The following is an 8,735-nucleotide window of genomic DNA, read 5'->3' on the forward strand; positions in this document are numbered from 1 at the left end:
TTAAAGAGCAGATGGCCAGCGCTTGCACACGTGTAACTCTGATATTATTGTACATATGTAAATCTGTGAACATATGCTCAACCTTCAGCCCCCACATAATATATACTAATCCTTTTTTATTCCTACAAAGAACTATTCTCCTGCTTTGTCTCTGTTCTTCATTGTTGTGTCGGGCATTAGGCATACAAGTGTTTACAAATGTGTCCCTTACTTGAAAAACAAAGTTTAATATTAGTCCTAGTGTCACAGCTGGATCCGTCTCCACCCCTTTTATCTCCCCCTTAACAATACTCCGGATCCCGATAACCAATTATACCTCTTATGGCCTCTCAAATAACTTTAATCACTGATTAGGATTCCTTGTTCAAAAGCAGCTACTTCAAACTAATTGCTCAATGAAGACAGAGGAAGTTGTCTCATGAAGTAGCTCTTCCTGCTGCTTCTTTCATTAGCGCTCACTTGGAGCTATCAACTCCCCATTGTCACAAATGGAGCCGGCTCCATTCACAGCACAGAGGCTCTCCCTCTCCTCCCTCTCCTCTCTCTCCTCCCTCTCCTCCCTCTCCTCCTCTCTCCTCTCTCTCCTCCCTCTCCTCTCTCTCCTCCCTCTCCTCTCTCCTCTCTCCTCCCTCTCCTCTCTCTCCTCCCTCTCTCCTCTCTCCTCTCTCTCCTCCCTCTCCTCTCTCTTCCCTCTCCTCTCTCTCCATCCTCTCCTCCCTTTCCTTTCTCTCCTCTCCTCTCTCTTCCCTCTCCTCCCTCTCCTCTCTCTCCTCTCTCTCCTCCCTCTCCTCTCTCCTCTTTCCTCCCTCTCCTCTCTCCTCCCCTCTCCTCTCTCTCCTCTCTCCCCCCCTCTCCCCCCTCTCCTCTCCCTCCTCCTCCCTCTCCTCCCTCTCCTCTCTCTCCTCCCTCCCTCTCCTCTCTCCCTCTCCTCCTTCTCCTCTCTCTTCCCTCTCCTCTCTCTTCTCCCTCTCTTCCGTCTCCTCCCTCTCCTCTCTCCTCCCTCTCCTCCCTCTCCTCTCTCTCCTCTCTCCTCCCTCTCCTCCCTCTCTCTCCTCCCTGTCCTCTCTCCTCCCTCCTTCTCCGCTACTTAGCTCTGACATGACGAGAGGCTGTCAGCTCGGTCAGACCTGCACAGCTCCCACCCTGTTTAGAGTCATTAGAACAATGGAACAGGTTGGCTGACGCAGAGGGGATAACGTTCCCTGGACTGCGGCACGGACCTGTGGGTTTGACATCTTTTTCAATAAAGTCATTTGGCTGTTTACTGTCGGGAAGCCAGTGAGGGATCTAGCGCTTAGTTTGGGGGAAATGACAGAAATAACAAAACCTGTGAATGAAAGTAATCATTTCCAGTTCAGATCTTTACAGTTAAAAGATTTGACTTCCTTTTTTTGAGAAGTGTGTCCTCCAGTTATTATAGTGCTCTTTTGTGGTTGAAAGGGAAGTCACATTTGATTTGTACAGAATGTATGCCGGTAAAAGAAAGAGAAGTGGGGAGAAAGAAGCAGACATTTCATGCAAATTGTATATTTATTTGTATATTCTTTAAATATAACTTTTGGTCAGATTTTCACCCATTTCATCACGCAACCACCAAGGTTTGGAAAGTTCAGGCTATTTGTAATACTTTTCCTTCCTATTGGCTTATTTCTCTTCATCTCATTCTTCTCCTTTCAGACCAGTCTGTACGCGTCTATGAATAACATTAACCACATTTTCATCCCCACTACTAATATTGTTTTTGATTGGGTTTTCCATAAAATGTCTGAAATAAGGCCTTTGTTTAGCACAAGCCTCAACCGAGGTGATGGGGCACATTAAAGGCATCACGCGGAGAAGGATTCTGCTCAGAAGGTGCCTTTGTTTATCACCTAACTCTTTACTTCTGCCTCTCAAAGCCGGATCATTCCTGATATAGAAGAATTCTAAATGCTGGCTTCTGTTTCTTTTCTGACCCTGATTCAGCCAAAACATCTTCAAGGTTGAGTGCAGGCGTTTATCAAGAAAATGGTTTTGCTTGGAAGGATTACAGGAAGTACACACCGTTCTAGTCGCTTTACATGAACACATTCCACTCCAAAATGACTGGCATGATTACAGATACTATAAGAATAAGGTCGCTGTGAGAAAGAAGCAGAAGGGTTCTTTCAGCTTCCCCCCCTGATCCAGCGGCAAGTCTCACTTTGCACTCTTCCACCAGCAGAACCCTTCTCAATAAAACATGCATCTCTTTAGCATGTACAACTCTTGTGTTTCCTGAAATGAGAAACATGTTTTATGTTCGAGAGAAGCGTACATGAACGAAATGTTTTAATTCTCTGTAAGCCAGTAGTGAGTTATATTCTGGCAAAAATAATGTGTGCCGGAGTGGAGGGAGGGAGAGCTTTGTTGTAGAGCAGCATATTTCTGTTTCCTCTCCCAGAGGTTTAGAGGAGCTGTTACACTCTGGAGTTTTAGCGGAGGTCACAAGGTGATTATATAAACAATTATAAATATAAAAGGCCCTCAAGCACCCAGGGGGAATATTTAATGCAATGCTCACACTTTCTCAAATGTTGTAATGCTCAAGACGCAGACATGTGTCCAATTTGACCCACGCTGCATTATCTTTCTGTCTCCTTTTCTTATTTTTCTTGCTGTTTTGTTGAGGCAAGTGAAACCGCGCTTCATTAATTTGGTCAGCTGCCTTGGATAAACTACATTGATGACATCAATTAGATTCTAATGAAAACAGATAAAAGCCATGGAAAGCAAATGGAATTTCTGAACAGGACTCATCAAAGTCTTAGCATTGGAACAAATTCCCATTACGTCTCATAAAAAGCCTTCAATTTGCAGAGCTCATGTCTGGGTTGGTACTTAGATGTACATGGTCAAATGATGCAGTCTTAAGTCGAGTGCCAAGAGAAGCCAAATCTGAATTTAATTTGGCATGTAGCTCCTTATCCTGTCTGAAACATGTGGTTGGATCAAATCCTTGGATTAGTGGACTTTAACTACACATTTGGCTTGTTTCTCCTTTGGCAGAACAAACACCTTGTCTAACCCATTTGTAACAACATTTACATTTACAATCTCCGCCAAAAGATACACATGCTAACTTCAGACTTTCTTAAAAATGGTCTCATATCATAATGGGAGGCGTGTGGTGCAGCGGGTTGTGCGTTGGCGTTAGGATTTGGGGCACAGGTTCAAACCCCACTGCAGTCAGCATGTCTTTGTGTCCCTGAGACACTTCACTCCAAATTGCTCCTGTGGGGATTGCCCACTGTATTGAGTATGTAAGTCGCTTTGGATAAAAGCGACTTACATGTAATGTAATGTAATAATGATCACTGGAATGTGGATGAGCAGGAGCTGAGAGTCACTGTTACAGTGAGCACTCTTAGATTTCAAAGAAGTGGCCATAGTCACCATGACGGCACTCAGTGGTTTGTTGATAACTGTTTTAGAGTTAGGCGTTTTGCTCTTTTACAACCTATGTTTTTTTGGTAGATAGATATACTTTATTCATCCCAAATTCGCAAATTCTTATTACTAATTCTAAACCAGAAGTGAAAGCAAGAGTGAGACTAGCTCAGTACAGCTGAACGCTCACAAGTCGTTTTTAGGCGACCAAAATGACACAAATCCCACTTCCATGAGCTGATACCTGATAACTCAAAGGGCTACACTGCGGACACAAACTGGACCCAGCAGAGGTAGGATTCAATACAACACAAGGTCTACCCTCTATTTAACTCTATATGCGACCATCATTTAAAAAATACACATCAGGCTTTATTGAAGAACTTCAAACTAGTGTTTGAATACATTTATTTGGAAAATGTTTACTGAGCAAATATATAAAAAGTGAAACTGACTTCTATACAATCAGACTTCTTGGAAACCAGTGCAGCCGCCCACTGCTGGCGGTTAGAAAGAATGCAGGTTCACTTCACTCCTACATCCACTTCACTTTATTGCCCTGAACAAGATAATACATCACAGCCATAACATGCATTCAACTCTGTTTGAAACATCCATACAACTCACGCAAATGTTACTATTATTGGTAAATGATACAGTATGAAATGTGTTCACATATACTATTAAACATAATCAAATGTATTCTTAAACCTGCAACAAAACATTTGTTCCTCACCATGAGTGAACCCTTTTATATTTTAGGTCCTTTTAACCCATTGCTAATACAAACATATTGATTTAATGAATGAATGTAACATAACAGCATTTGTAGCTATTCTATCTTACTTTATACCGACAGATCTAATAGAAACTTGTTCTGAATTTGTTGAAACTTACACAAATAACAAAGAGCCGGGTTAATAAGTTCACAGCATCTTACGCAGTTCTCCACACATCAGCATCTGTTCATACACAGTACTTAGACAGTAACCTCAGTTAACTGTGTGATCTACAACTTGTCAACTGTTTACTGTCCAGTCATGTCTCCTTGGTGTTACTCAAAGAGTTTATATTATTCCCATTTCTCATTGTGTTCCCTTCATCTATACCCTATATGTCGTTTTTTTTTTTCTGATGAAAAGATAGCATTTTTATTTTTTATTTCCTGTCCAGTTCATGAGATTGTAAATCAAATTATAACATTAAGTTATATTGCATAATAATTCTGTGTTTTATTATTATTTATTATATATTTGACAGTTTGAATGTAGTGTAAAAGAGGAAGTATTTAATGAGCCCTTTTTGTTTCTGCATGTGTCTTTTGTTTGTGTGTCCATCCCAGCGGACTACCCCCCCCCTCCACCACCTGCAGAAGAGTCGACCGGTTTCTCTCCCCCCTCCGGTTCCTTCCCTCCTCCACCAGTGATGAACTCGTGCGACTATCCGGTGAGAGAACGTGTTGTTGCATTTCATTCTCTTGGTTGTGAGAAACTTTGGAAGAGTCGACGCAGAAAGCAAAGAGCCCCGAGCTCTGCACTGAGTTCATACACGAGTCCAGACAAACTGTCCGTCCATTTGAGTTCCAGCCAAGCAGCTCCAGATGCTGCCGGGGGCCACAGGAACCCAGGGACCCTCAAACATCCTGAGCTGTGAGAGTTCTATGCAGGGAGGATGGAAGGCTGACACCTATTGGTGGAGCTCATAATGCCCTCAGGCATTTGTCCTCCCGGGATCTTTGTCCTCTGCCGGCTAACTGACACCCTCAGCACTTCACCTCTGCTGTGAAATCCTCCAAGTGCTTAACATTCCTTTGTCCAATGTCCCCTCTTCAAGCCGTCTGATCTGACCGTTTTCTCATGATAAATGAATGCTTCCTTTGTTAGTTTGGAGACAGAATGTTACGTAATATAAATTAGTTACGCAGCGCATGTAAATTCACCGCTCTTCCTAAACATCAGTATACATAGACAGTATAAGCCTGCATCCTGGCAATGCACCTCTTGTGGTGTTATGACTTACGAAAGTAAGTTATAAAAGTTTCACAATTATTTCTCAAAAGTACAAAGCAACGACAGTTACAGCTCCGAAAATTCAAGGGTATTTGTGAACCAATGGAATCTTATGATAAAAGCTGCTATCCCTAAACACATGAGAGTGGTCTGAGCATAGGGAAAGAGACACACGAGCAGCTGGGATTGTGATGAGGCATCAACAAAACACACTTCTTATATGAAATCTGTGCAAATGTTCAGCAAACCACTTATCCTTCCTATCTGTAAACAGAGACACTCATGCAACAATATTACGTTCTTGCTTGTGCACAGTTGACTGTGTTACTGTGAGTTTGTGCTGTTACAGATTTATTATTTTCTGTAAATTCAACATGAATCAGTCGCATCTGGCCCAGGATCAATTAAAGAGGTCCATCTGGTTCTCATAGTTCTGTGGCTATTTGTATTTAATATTTACAGGGCTACTGGCTACTGAACACAACCAACTATTATGCTAGAAAGACATATGAACTTTTTATGGATGATTAAATTCACAGGCTTTAAAAAGAACAACTGTCCAGGGCTAACTGTAGACTCATCTTAGTATTAGTCATACATTATGATTGAGCACACACACACACACACACACACACACACACACACACACACACACACACACACACACACACACACACACACACACACACACACACACACACACACACACACACACACACACACACACACACACACACACACACACACACACACACACTCTAAGCAGTATTTACATAAGAAGTCAAAGATATCTGAGGCCTGAAAATACATAAGAAATAAAGTGTTAAATTAGTTTGAAAGGTTCTTTATGCTTTTTATCTGTACGTATTTGCCTCCTGTCACATTGGCTGTAGAATCAAACTGGCCATGCAGCTTAATTCCTTAATACACTGCTGGTATCTTAATTATGTGTGTTTAAGCCAGAGCAGAACCCTTCCACTGCAGGCGTTGTTCAGAAAAAAAAGGGATAGCTATCATTCAAAATGTCTTTGTATCTTTTTCTCTGTGCCTCAGCAATGATATACACTGAGTGAATAAATCAGTGATTTCAATGTTATTTCCTCAGAAGGAGGCAGCAGTAGTCTGTCGTGTTTATCACCCTGACTGAGAGATGTCTGGAGATGACATGTTAACTCTGAACCCTTTATCAGGAGAGAGGAAACAAAAGCAGCTCCTTCTCATCGTGGCTGTTGTCCACATTATGAAGCCATACACGGCACATTCTAGCGCATCATAAAGACTGCAATGTTTCCTTTCATCCTCCTCGTTATCCCTGTTAGATAAGTTTGCCTATTTTTTCTTTTGTTGATTTCAGACAAGCCATTAGTGTTTTGCTTTGTTTACCCCCGCTCATGATTGCCTTAGATGTTTTCCAGCAGCAGCTCTGCTCCAAATGGAGGCAAGCCCTGTAATGCCTGTAATAGATTGTGACAGGTAATCCAAACACATAACATTAGAATAAGAAGCAGTCACTGATCCAGCCAACTCAAAAAGCCCCCGCAGGCAATTGCAAGAAGTCTTCTTACAGTTGCAGCATAGTTCAGAAGACTACAAATATTTCTGTCATTCCATAGAGAAATTCCCGAGGATGTAGTTGAAACTCCAGTGTCACTAACGGTCAAATCATTTTTAGCTACTTTCCAGATTATTCTACAACAGTTTTGTTATATTTTGTGTATTTTATTCCATGTTGAAGTTGTGTTTTGGTTGAGGTGAAACTGAAAGGATGTAGATAAGTAAATGAGTGAGGTCTCAGACTGCTGAGCAGATACTCTGACTGATGCTTCCTCTGATAAAAAAAAATCAGAACCATTCTTATCATCTTTTATGTGGTACATGTTTAAAATATGGAAATAGACTTTAATTCTAAAAGAAGAAAATTACCTTTTTGTTTGAGATACTGCCTGATGTGATTTTGATGAATAATGCATGAAGAATGAACTACTGTAAATCCAAGCGCGCTGAAAAGTAGGAGGTGAAGAGTGCACCGCTTTATGAAAGTTGTCTTACAGACAATACATTGCTTCTTAGTTCTCACTGCGTTTCTCTTAGAGGGAAGTCTCTGCTATTGATGTGTGGCTTTCAAAAGGATTGTCTCGGGTCAAGGTGAGAATGAACTCAGAAACTCAAATCCAAAGTGTAGGAAGGGAGAGAATGTCTCGGAGCACAGTCAGAATTACTCGTCATTGATGATTATTTCCACTTAACTTCTGACTGCAGCTAGACAAAGACATAACTTTGTGTTGTTACAGGCTCTTTGCTAAGTTGGCTGCTCACTGTTCTGAACTTACATGTCTGCCCACAGGTGAAAGGACCAGAGAAGACCCTGCAGGAGAGACGCTCCAGCCTGGACGCGGAGATCGACTCCCTCACCAGCATCCTGGCAGACCTGGAGAGCAGCTCGCCCTACAAGCCCCGGGTCGCTCAGGTGTGAGCCAACACACTTTTACACCATGCAAATCAGAAACTGTATTTGAGAAGTTGATGTACTCACTGTGACGTCAACAGGCCAGTTTGTTGCTTCTTCTTTTTTTTTAGCAACAAGCGACAATATATCCATAAGAGGATTGTGAGGCCTGGTACTGTTAGCATGATAATGCTAGGTTAGCAGCTAAGGCTTTTGCTAGCTATCTAGTTTGGTAAGCAGCATGCACTGGGGTGTATGGAGAGCGACTCAGAGCCAGCCCGAAGTGGCCACTCAATGAACTGCAGTAGGGCTCCCCCCAAATAGTCGACTAAACCAACTCAACTGGTGGGTCGCGGACCCGTTTGAAGTGGGTCGCGGATGTGTGAGTGAAGAAAAAAAAATTGAAATTTATTTTGGGAATCTTTTCTTCTTTTTTCTTTTGGTAAAAAAAGTCTAACTTTTATTTTGAAGGCCCGATTTTCTGACGCTGTGCATGCAGTAGGCGTTGGACTGGAAGTACCGGAGACCATAAACGGCTTTGAAAACTTCTGTCATGTAGTGATCATCTACTCAATAAAACATCTTTGCTGATGTTTTTTCGAGTCTTCTGGCCAATCAGAATCAAGATTGTTGCCGGAAGTCCCCACGGAGAATAACTTTGCAGTAGAACTATTCTTTATACATCCATGGGTACAACTTAAGATAAAAATGAACACATAATGAAATATGACCCCCGGTTTGATGATTGACAGGTCACAGAACAATGGAGGCTATCTACCCTTACCCACAATTTAAAGTAATTCACACAGACACAGACAAAACACACAGACAAAAATGTAATGCATTATATTATATTATTATATTATTATTAT

This window comes from Notothenia coriiceps, unplaced genomic scaffold, assembly GCF_000735185.1.
Source record: "Notothenia coriiceps isolate Sejong01 unplaced genomic scaffold, NC01 NC01_scaffold00037244, whole genome shotgun sequence".
In the NCBI taxonomy this organism is placed as follows: Eukaryota; Metazoa; Chordata; class Actinopteri; order Perciformes; family Nototheniidae; genus Notothenia; species Notothenia coriiceps.